Source organism: Camellia sinensis, chromosome 3, assembly GCF_055761805.1.
Source record: "Camellia sinensis isolate YWXY chromosome 3, ASM5576180v1, whole genome shotgun sequence".
Lineage (NCBI taxonomy): Eukaryota > Viridiplantae > Streptophyta > Magnoliopsida > Ericales > Theaceae > Camellia > Camellia sinensis.
The window spans coordinates 34,613,250-34,624,266 of NC_138963.1; positions in this window are offsets into that span (position 1 = coordinate 34,613,250).

Here is an 11,017-nt window from a genome sequence, read left to right on the forward strand (position 1 = left end):
GTGTAATTATACATCAACAAGAGAAATTAAATTTCCTTAGAATGCTTAAAATGCGGGGGTGCTTGGAGAATTTTATCAAAGTAACGATTCTGATAATAGTTACACAAAGAATCTCAACTCTTTCTATAAGACAAAGTTGGAGTAGAAAAAAAAATAGTTTCATTAACTCCTAAGGAACAACTCTATGTCTATTATTTAAATTTGAAAATGGGAGTGACATAGAGTAACGGTAAGCCTCAAAGTAATCAAAGACTTAATACCGTAGGACATTTGTTTTCAATTGTGAATATTGTCTAAGGATAATATAATGAATCCACTAACTACTCCATAATATATAATTGAGAAGGTCAAACGAAAAATAGAGGCCGCTAAACAAAAGGTTTGATCAAAGAGCAAATGAGGAAAAGTTTATCGAGGGGAATGTGATTAAAGCCTATTACATCAGAGTCATCATAATGGTAATCCTACTTAAATGACTGGAGATCCCAAGAACTAAGTTCAAAGAGACAACTAAGTTATGTGTGGTTTGCCAGAAATCACTAAAGAAGTTTATCTCTTATCCATTCCTATGATGAGAGTGATATCTGCAATATGTGTTGTATGTAAGGGACTTAGGGGAAGCTATAATTTTAATGATCACTTATATCTTGAAAACCCTAAACAGGTATCTTTCAGGAGGAGTATTTAAGAGACTCGAAATAAGGATCACCTATATAAGTGTGAAAGGACCGCTTCTATGAGAATTGATAAGACAAAATTCTCTAAAGCACTCATGAAATACCAGGAGATGCCCAAGGCCAAAACGGGCACAATCGTGAGAACTAAATTGTGTCTAGAGATCTTCTATGTGAATTCTATTGTCTTGGTTTACACAAACGGCTGAACAGTTTAAGGCATCACATCCACTAATTAGCTAGTAAGTTCGATAGACTTTCACTAGGGAAGTTTTAAAGCCAAAAACAACATATCTCGATGCAGGGTATTTCCTTAATGTACTCTCTCTTTGTCTGCATGTTGTTGCATGTCCTTTCCGTAAATTTCATTCATGCGGGGGATTGTTGAAAAATTTGAATCAAAATTTACTCCAATGGTTGTGTCTCTTGAGATGGAAGGATGTGTCATTTTGAAGGGTCACAACCTTTTTTGAAGATCCATGAAGGAATCTAAAATTCCATCTCCCTCACTTCAATTTGGATAGAGAATTAGTTATTTTCTTCTTCATCTTTGCATTTATTCTTCATATTTTCTGAGTCTAATTTTCCTATAAAGCGAAGTTCGTTAGGCTTGCAATAGTAGTGCTACTAATGTAAGATACTAATCGTTGTATCTTGGGAGATAGACGTCCATTGAATCCTAAACACCGGTGGGAAGACGAAACTGTCTTAAGGAAAGAGTGTCACACACTCTACTAGATCAGATTTTATCTTTTTATGTACTGTAAATTTTGTTATGTTATTTTGTCAATTTATTTTAGTTTTGATTTTACCCAAAAACCGTTTACATATTTTTTAAATTATATTTTCTATATAATTTGGTACTATTTTTCTAACACTTACAACCTAAACCTGCCTTTTAAAATAAGTTTTCCTGCATTTTGTGGCTTTAAGGATTTTATGTTGATTAGAAAAATCGAACCTGAGTCTAGAGAGGGTAGACTCTCAAATCTCAAGTCTCAAGTTATTAGGCTGATCTCTTGAAATTACTTTTGGGAACATTATGATTCAAATAGTTCATATTATGACATTGGCTTGAGTAGATTATTCATAATAAAAAAATATAAAAAAAAAATTGAAATTAATCAAATATTTATAATCTTGTAACAAGATCACATTTTTTTTTTATAAAAAACTAAATGACTAATATGATTTTGATAATGTTTTAAAAAATAATTAGAATCTGATTGTGAAATTGTTGATATTCGATTAATCTGAATTTTTACATGAATGATATATTTGACAAATCTTATAATATCAATAATTTAAATTATCAAAATAAACTCAAAATAATATTCTATCAAAACTCACAGCAGTTATGGGTCAGCCACACCTGACTTAGCCAGCCACAATAGTAGAATTAGGATCCTCTCCCAATGAACCAGCAAGTATGGAGTAAATGAGAGACAGTAAGAAGAGGATCTTGATTCTCAATTTTGATGATTCGAGCTGTTTATATTTTAAAATTTGATGAGTATATTATATCTGTAAAAAATTAAGTTGATCGGATATTAGAAAACATATGCTCGGGAAAACTATTTATTAAATTTTTTAAAAAAATAATTTTTAGTTCGATGATCCGAACATGTAGTTTCTCATATCCAATCAACTTAATTTTTTATAAATATGATATATTCAATAAATTTTAAAGTGAAAAATAGTTTGAATCATCAAAATTGAGCTCAAAAATGAGTCCAATGACCCAACACGTAAAAAATGAAGAAGAGAGAATAAGGAGAGGACCTTAATTCACAATAGGAATCCCAATTTCCACAAAGATGGATTGATAATTTTTCAACTTGCCATCATCCACTTCATTAATTAGTTATTTTGACAATTTTTAATCACATCGTGTTAACCGTGTCTTCTAAAAAAAATGTCATTAATTAAAAATGCTATGTAAAAATTACAATATTTTTCTCCTTTTATAAAAATAATTTTTACTAAATAAAATATTATTCTTTCAACTCATTTCATTAATTTTAAAAGATTAAACCCTATTATTTATTTATTTATTGTTTACTAGATTGATTCCCAAATAGTAAATGAAAATATTAGATTATCCCAAATGAAAAACAAAAAGTCTACATTGATCCCAAATCATTGTTTTACAAAAAAAAAAAAAAAAAAAATTTATTAGATAGGATTTTACATAAGCCATGTAAAATGAAATAACACTCTTAGGTGTTGTTTGTTTATATTTTATAGATCTGAACCATTAATTTGAAAGACATTTTCAAATGAACCCTTCCATTGTTATATAGATTGTTTACTAGATTGATTCCCAAATAGTAAATGAAAATATTTGTCACGACCCGCTCCCCGTACCCAAGGGTTAAGTATCGTGATGGCTAGTAACAGAAGTTATCTACGGCCAATTCTTAAACAAATTAATAAACGCAAGCGGAAGAAATATTTGGGTAAGGGTACCAAAATAATCATTGGAGTTTCTATTTTTATTATAGAATTATTTGACCAAAAAGGTCGATATTTACATAGAAAAATATCAATAAAAATACTGTGTGTGTCTATTCCGTAGTCCCGCATCTAAGACTTTCCATAAGCTGTTTCTGAATTGCATTGTTTCCTGAAAATTGGTAAACAACTATAAGCACATGGCAGAGTGAGAAATATTATACCAAGAGTATAAGGGCACGAAATAACCATGGATAGTTATGTAGCCAAAACATTTACATAAACAAATCATTTGAGTACCAGAAATTGCTCATTTAAGTAGCAGAACTGAAATACAGATATTATGTAAGTAAATAGCCATAACCACGGTACAGAACAGAACAGAACAGAGGTCATAGAAGTGACAGTCAGAACAGAGGTACGGATTCAAGAGGTGGCTCGTACGGATTCTAGAGGTGGTTCCCACAATAGTGTAGCACTTAGTTCCGCACAGCACTTTGGTCCGCACAGAACAGAGGTACGGATTCAAGAGGTGGCTCGTACGGATTCTAGAGGTGGCTCCCACAATAGTGTAGCACTTAGTTCCGCACAGCACTTTGGTCCGCACAAAACAGAGGTCAGTGGATCCATGACAAACAGAGAACCACAAAGTAGTCAAACAGAGGCCAATGGTTATTTAAGTCCCTCAAAACGTGGGACTCCTATGGTGGTACTTACAAAACATAATGTTTATAAAGTCATAGTCAAATATTCTTTAAAAGTAAAACAGACATATCCATGAATTTCCTTTTGAGCAAATAGAATTCAGAAATAAAACCACGTAATTTGAAACCTTTATAAAACATCACTTTTATTAAAAATATAACTTGTATAAAATAGATTTTGATAAATCAAAACATACATAAAATACATTTTGATAACTTAAGTTATAATATAATTCACCTTAACTTTAATACCTTACTCTTTCTTTCCACTTCCAAAAATCCTTTTAACTTCCACTATTTTCTCTTTCGTTCCTCTCGTTTCTTTCTTTCTTTTCTTTCTTCTTTCTTCTTTCTTTTTCCTTTTCTCTTCCTCTCCAGGTGACACGCCGCCCTTTTACAGGGAGGTAAGGCGCATACGTGGCTCAAATCAAGATTCATATAATAATTATATAGACACGTTATTCTCCTTAATAGATATTTAAGATAATTACTATTTGACTTAATATTTTAATATAATTATATAAATAAAATAATTTCTAATTAAATGACACTTTATCATATATTAACAGAAAATTAATTATTTATTTTAGTACCACACCCATTATTATTATTATTATTATTATTATATTATCTAACTTATTATTATTTATATTTTGACCCCTAAACTTTTAATAATTATTCTAATTTTACAAAATCACGCATAATAATATATAATAAATTATATATTTTTCGAAATGAGATTAAATAATATTAGTATAAATTCTACAGAATAATTAAAAATCTAGGTTGTTACAATCTTCCCTCCTTTTAAAATTTCGTCCTCAAAATTTGTCATATGCATAAGCTATCCGTTGCGCACTCTGATAAATATATATTAGATGATTAATCTGATAAAAAATAGTACCCAAAAAATTTTTTTACCAAAAATAACTCACTATCTAGTGGTCAAAAATTGTTTTAGGCCCAAAATAATGAATAAGGAGCGACTTTAAAAACTTTTCACTAGTTTTATTTATGATAAAAATAGATAAAAATGAGAACACAACGACAGAATTATATGCAAGAATTGAAAATTTTGAGATGAACTTTTCATTGACAGGAAATAGTTTCAAAATTAGTATCTTTGTAATTTGAACCCACTTTTAAAAACATCAAAATAATTTTTTTTTTCAATACTAAACTGAAAATTATATATATATATATATATTTAATTATATTATAATTTTGGTGGATGCTTGAGCCCGACATCCTTCTTTTCTATAACAACTATAAATTATATCTAATATCCTTCACAAATTAGGCACACTAAAAAAAAATTTATTATATATATATAATCATATAAAATTATAATATAATTAAATCGACGAACAAAATATAATAATTCGGTACTAATTACCCGTTATCCCAGTTCTTAAATGTGCGCATGTCTTATGTTCCAATGATGATTTTATTTTTTTTATTTTATTTTATAAACCATTGCTCTGATACCATTTGTCACGACCCGTTCCCCGTACCTAAGGGTTAAGCACCGTGATGGCCAGTAACAGAAGTTACCTACGGCCAATTCTTAAACAAATTAATAAACGCAAGCAGAAAAAAATATTTGAGTAAGGGTACCAAAATAATCATTGGAGCTTCTGTGAAAACCCATCATTTAATTATTCTTAAAAGAAAATAAATAAATTAATTAATTAATTACTTTTGTCTACAGTCTATCTGAATTGTATTTTAGTGTAAAAGTTAGTTTTAAATTGACTCAATTCAATCACTAACAAAGATATTATTAAGAATAATAATTTTGTGAGTGTTCAATATTGGTTGTTTATAAATTATTTTAATTAGGATTCAATATAATAATTATTCTTACTAAATACCTTAGTTAAAAAACTTAGTGTATCAAATTTCAGAAACCCACACAAATACAAATACAGAAAAAAAAAAAAAAAAAAAAAGAGGGAATCAAACCTTTGCAGAAATTTGGTGGATGCTTTCCACGTGTTGATTTGCATGCTTGTTTAGGAAAGAAGAGCTAATGATGCTCTTGGAATTGAGAGAAAGAAAACCTAGAATGAAGAGAAAGAGAGAGAGAGAGAGAGAGAGAGAGAGATTTGTGCAACAAGCATTGTATATATATATATATATATGCATGCAAGTCTTCATTGTCTATAGGGTGCATGCAAGCATTCGGAGAGAAAAAAAAAAAAAAAAAAAGAAGAAGAGAGAAATCCCTGAAGCAACCAAGCTTAGTGGTATGAGAGGAAGAAGAGTAGGAGATTAAGGAAGCCAAAATTCTCAACCATTTTGTCACCCTACAACTAAGTAAGAAAACCCTCTCAATCCTCTCATTTTTTTTACATAATTGAAATTTTCAAATTGTGTACATATAATACATTGTCTAAATTGTATTGAAGATAATCTATGTTGAATCTGTCAGCATATTACCCGAATTTTTAGATAATTTTATACTCAGAATTTCGAGATGATTTCTTCTACAAAGTTGTTGATAATGATGTCTAGTTTATTCAGAAATTTTTGGAAACAATTTTCAAGCTTTCTACAAATTTATACAAATTTTTAACTAAATCTGAAACTGTGTTGAGAATAATCTGTTTTGAATCTGTCATCATGTTACCTGAATTTTTAGATAATTTTGTACTCACAATTTCGAGATAATTTCTTCTACAAAGTTGTTGATAATGATGTCTAGTTTATTCAGAAATTTTTGGAAACAATTTTTGAGCTTTTTACGAATTTATACAAATTTTTAACTAAATCTGAAACTGTGTTGAGAATAATCTGTTTTGAATCTGCCGTCATGTTACCCGAATTTTTAGATAATTTTATACTCAAAATTTCGAGATTATTTCTTCTAAAACGTTTTTGATAATGATGTCTAGTTTATCCAAAAATTTTTGGAAACAATTTTTGAGCTTTCTACGAATTTATATAAATTTCTAACTAAATCTGAAACTGTGAGACAGATTTTACCATGTATTTGAAAATTTATTTAAAATTCTATACTAAGCCAAATATGGTAATTTCTAACTAAAAGATGAAATTTGAGAAGTCTAGTTTCATGATAAATTTTTAGATTATGGGTTTGATCTATACATTTAAGCATGGAATTAATGTAAGGAAATGTGACAAATCTGTGTCATAAACACCCTTGGAATTTGTTTAGAATTATTTATAAGTTATTTTTGGAAAATGCTTTCTGAAAAATAACCATAACATGTTTATTGAGTATCCTGTAGATTGATATGAATTTTAGAGTTGTATAAGTAATGTATTTATAATTTTATTTGCAAGATATATACTCTGAAAATTTTTCTGGACAGAATAAAATCACCACTTTAATATTATGCTAGTCTAATTTTGTAAATCAAAAATTTGTGCATGTGTGTATTTAGGGTTTAATTCTTGTATCTAAGTTATTATTTCATACCATGGTTTAAATAAATTGTTTATTTAAATTCTGTACTTTTATTTAGTATTGTGTGACACATGCAATATTTTATGATTGGGAATTTTAATGAGTTGGTATAACATTACTTGTGATTAAAAATTTGAAATTATTTGTGATTAATATCAAAATTAACTGAAATGATTAACGGCATATACAAAGTTAACAATTGACGGTTAATACCAGTTGTTCAGGGTGAGCCCTGGTTTTGAGAATTCCCACGTAAATTGTGTTGCGAAACTCTAAGATGGCACGGGATTTATTTGACCCCTTTTCGGTATTCGGTTTTGGAATAAGGGTGGATGTGCAGGTGGCACACAGGGAGGTTACTTACCCCTGGCAGACCGTTTCCTTGGGGCAGACCACGGATGCCACTACTTGGGTATATAACTCCGGACGTGGGCATCCCTGGTAGTTACGATTGGTAACACTTAAATATTTGACCAATGGAGGGTTTCAAATTAACCGTTGCCATGCTTAGTGGTTGGTAAGTTAAATCTCTTTGGTGAGATTTCGAGTGTCATCTAATTTATTAAAATTACTGAAATTGTTATAATGGTTGTAATTTCTGTGTATAATTATATTGTTATCTCATGTTTAGAATATTATTATTTTTCTCTTAAAAAGAATGGTAGGTTGGTTACATTTTCTTACTGTGTTGCAAAACTCATGGCATATATTTTGTTGCCCTGGCGTTTCATGCCAAATTATGTCGAAGAAGGGACTGAGGCTGAAATTGGAGCTGCTGCTAATATCGAACCTTGGCTGACTTAGAGTCAAGATTTTATCGAAATAAAATCCTGTTATCCCTTGTATTAGGATTTAACTATTTTGTGACGTTGGGTGTGAATTTGTAGTTTTATTTTGTTGTTGGACTTTGACTATGTAAGAACTTAAAAGTTCCTAATTAGTAGTTAAAACTTTATCTAGCAAGTTATCGTTATTTAAATCTTATGACGTTTCAAAAAAAAAATTTGGGGCGTCACAGCTTCTATTTTTATTACAGAATTATTTGACCAAAAAGGTCAATATTTACATAGAAAAATATCAATAAAAATACTGTGTGTCTATTCCGTAGTCCCGCATCTAAGACTTTCCATAAGCTATTTCTGAATTGTATTGTTTCCTGAAAATTGGTAAACAACTATAAGCAAATGACAGAGTGAGAAATATTATACCAAGAGTATAAGGGCACGAAATAACCATGGATAGTTATGTAACCAAAACATTTACATAAACAAATCATTTGAGTAGCAGAAATTGCTCATTTAAGTAGCAAAACTAAAATACAGATATTATGTAAATAAATAGCCATAACCACGGTACAGAACAGAACAGAACAGAACAGTGGTCACAGAAGTGACAGTCAGAACAGAGGTATGGATTCAAGAGGTGGCTCGTACGGATTCTAGAGGTGGCTCCCACAATAGTGTAGCACTTAGTTCCGCACAGCACTTTGGTCCGCACAGAACAGAGGTACGGATTCAAGAGGTGGCTCGTACGGATTCTAGAGGTGGCTCCCACAATAGTGTAGCACTTAGTTCCGCATAGCACTTTGGTCCGCACAGAACAGAGGTACGGATTCAAGAGGTGGCTCGTACGGATTCTAGAGGTGGCTCCCACAATAGTGTAGCACTTAGTTCCGCACAGCACTTTGGTCCGCACAAAACAGAGGTCAGTGGATCCATGACAAACAGAGGACCACAAAGTGGTCAAACAGAGGTCAATAGTTATTTAAGTCTCCCAAGGCGTGGACTCCCGTGGTGGTACTTACAAAATATAATTATTTATAAGGTCATAGTCAAATATTCTTTAAAAGTAAAACAGACATATCCATGGGTTTCCTTTTGAGCAAATAAGATTCAGAAATAAAACCACGTAATTGAAACCTTTATAAAACATAACTTTTATTAAAAACATAACTTGTATAAAATAGATTTTTATAAGTCAAAATATACGTAAAATACATTTTGCTAAGTTAAGGCATAATATAACCTACTTTAACTTTAATACTTTACTCTTTCTTTTCACTTCCAAAGACCCTTTTAACTTTCACTATTTTCTCTTTCTTTCCTCTCCTTTCTTTCTTTCTTTTCTTTCTTCTTTCTTTTTCCTTTTCTCTTCCTCTCCAGGTGAGACGCCTCCCTTTTATAGGGAGGTAAGGCGCGTACGTGGCTCAAATCAAGATTCATATAATAATTATATAGATCCGTTCTTTATCCTTCATAGATATTTAAGATAATTATTATTTAACTTAATATTTTAATATAATTATATAAATAAAATAATTCTTAATTAAATGACATTTTATTATATACTAATAGAAAATTAATTATTTATTTTAGTACCACACCCATTATTATTATTATTATTATTATTATTATTATTATTATTATTATTATTATTATATTATCTAACTTATTATTATTTATATTTTGACTCCTAAATTTTTAATAATTATTCTAATTTTACAAAATCACACATAATAATATATAATAAATTATATATTTTTTGAACTGAGATTAAATAATATTATTATAAATTCTACAGAATAATTAAAAATCTGAGTTGTTACAATATTAGATTATCCCCAATGAAAAAGAAAAAGTCTATATTGATCCCAAATCATTGTTTTACAATTTTTTTTTCGGCGCTGCTTGAGGGCCCGAATTTCGGGGCTCGAATGCCCCGAAATTTCCACTTTAGGTAAAAAAAAAAAAAAAAAAAGGAAAAAAGAAAGAAAAAAAGAAAACAGTTTCTAAAAATGGAAATTAGGGGCATTAGGGGCAAATTTTTTAGGGCCACCAATCATTTTCCTTTTTTTTTTTATTAGATAGGATTTTACATAAGCCATGTAAAATGAAAAAGCACTCTTAGGTGTTGTTTGTTTATATTTTATTTAATTTTATTATTTAAATTTTAATAGATGTTTTATTTAATCTTATTATTTAATTATTATTATTTTTAAAATAAATTTATTTAAAATTTTAATTCAAAAAATAACAAATATTTTTATTGATATTTTATTTATTTAATTTTTTAAAAATAAATTTATTTAATTGTGTATAAAATAAAATAAAATAAATTTCTATTTAATCTAGCAAAAAAAATTAAAAATATTAAAGATATGTTTAATATTGCTATTACTTAGTAAATAATTGAAATGAGTAACATAGTCATTTGAGCATTTATCATTCTTCATTATATCCCAAACAAACATAGTCCAACCAAATAATCATTTGAGTATTTATCCTTCTCCATAATATTCCAAACAAACATAGGATTCATATCATATCCAATATATAGTCATTTATTGACATCTAATCTCATGGCTAAACAAACATGAGATACATATCCTATCCAACCAAATAATCCCAAGACTATGAATCTCAAGATTACAATTCGATGGATTTCAATATCCTCTTATCCAGTCTGTCCAAACAAACACACCCTTAGTATAAATAATATTAAAATATATAATTAATATTTTATTAAATAAATTATTCACGTTATTATTTTTGTATTATATAAATTTGATACAAACTTGATATATTTGTTTATCTTATTATATTATTGTGTCATAATCGGATTTGTATAGAAAAATAATCAATCATGGCTCCGTTTGGAAAAAAAAAATCAGGCTTTTTTGGCTAAAATAGGCACAAAAAATAAAATAGACTTTTTAGCTCAATAAGACAAAACATCACATCCAACCCATAATC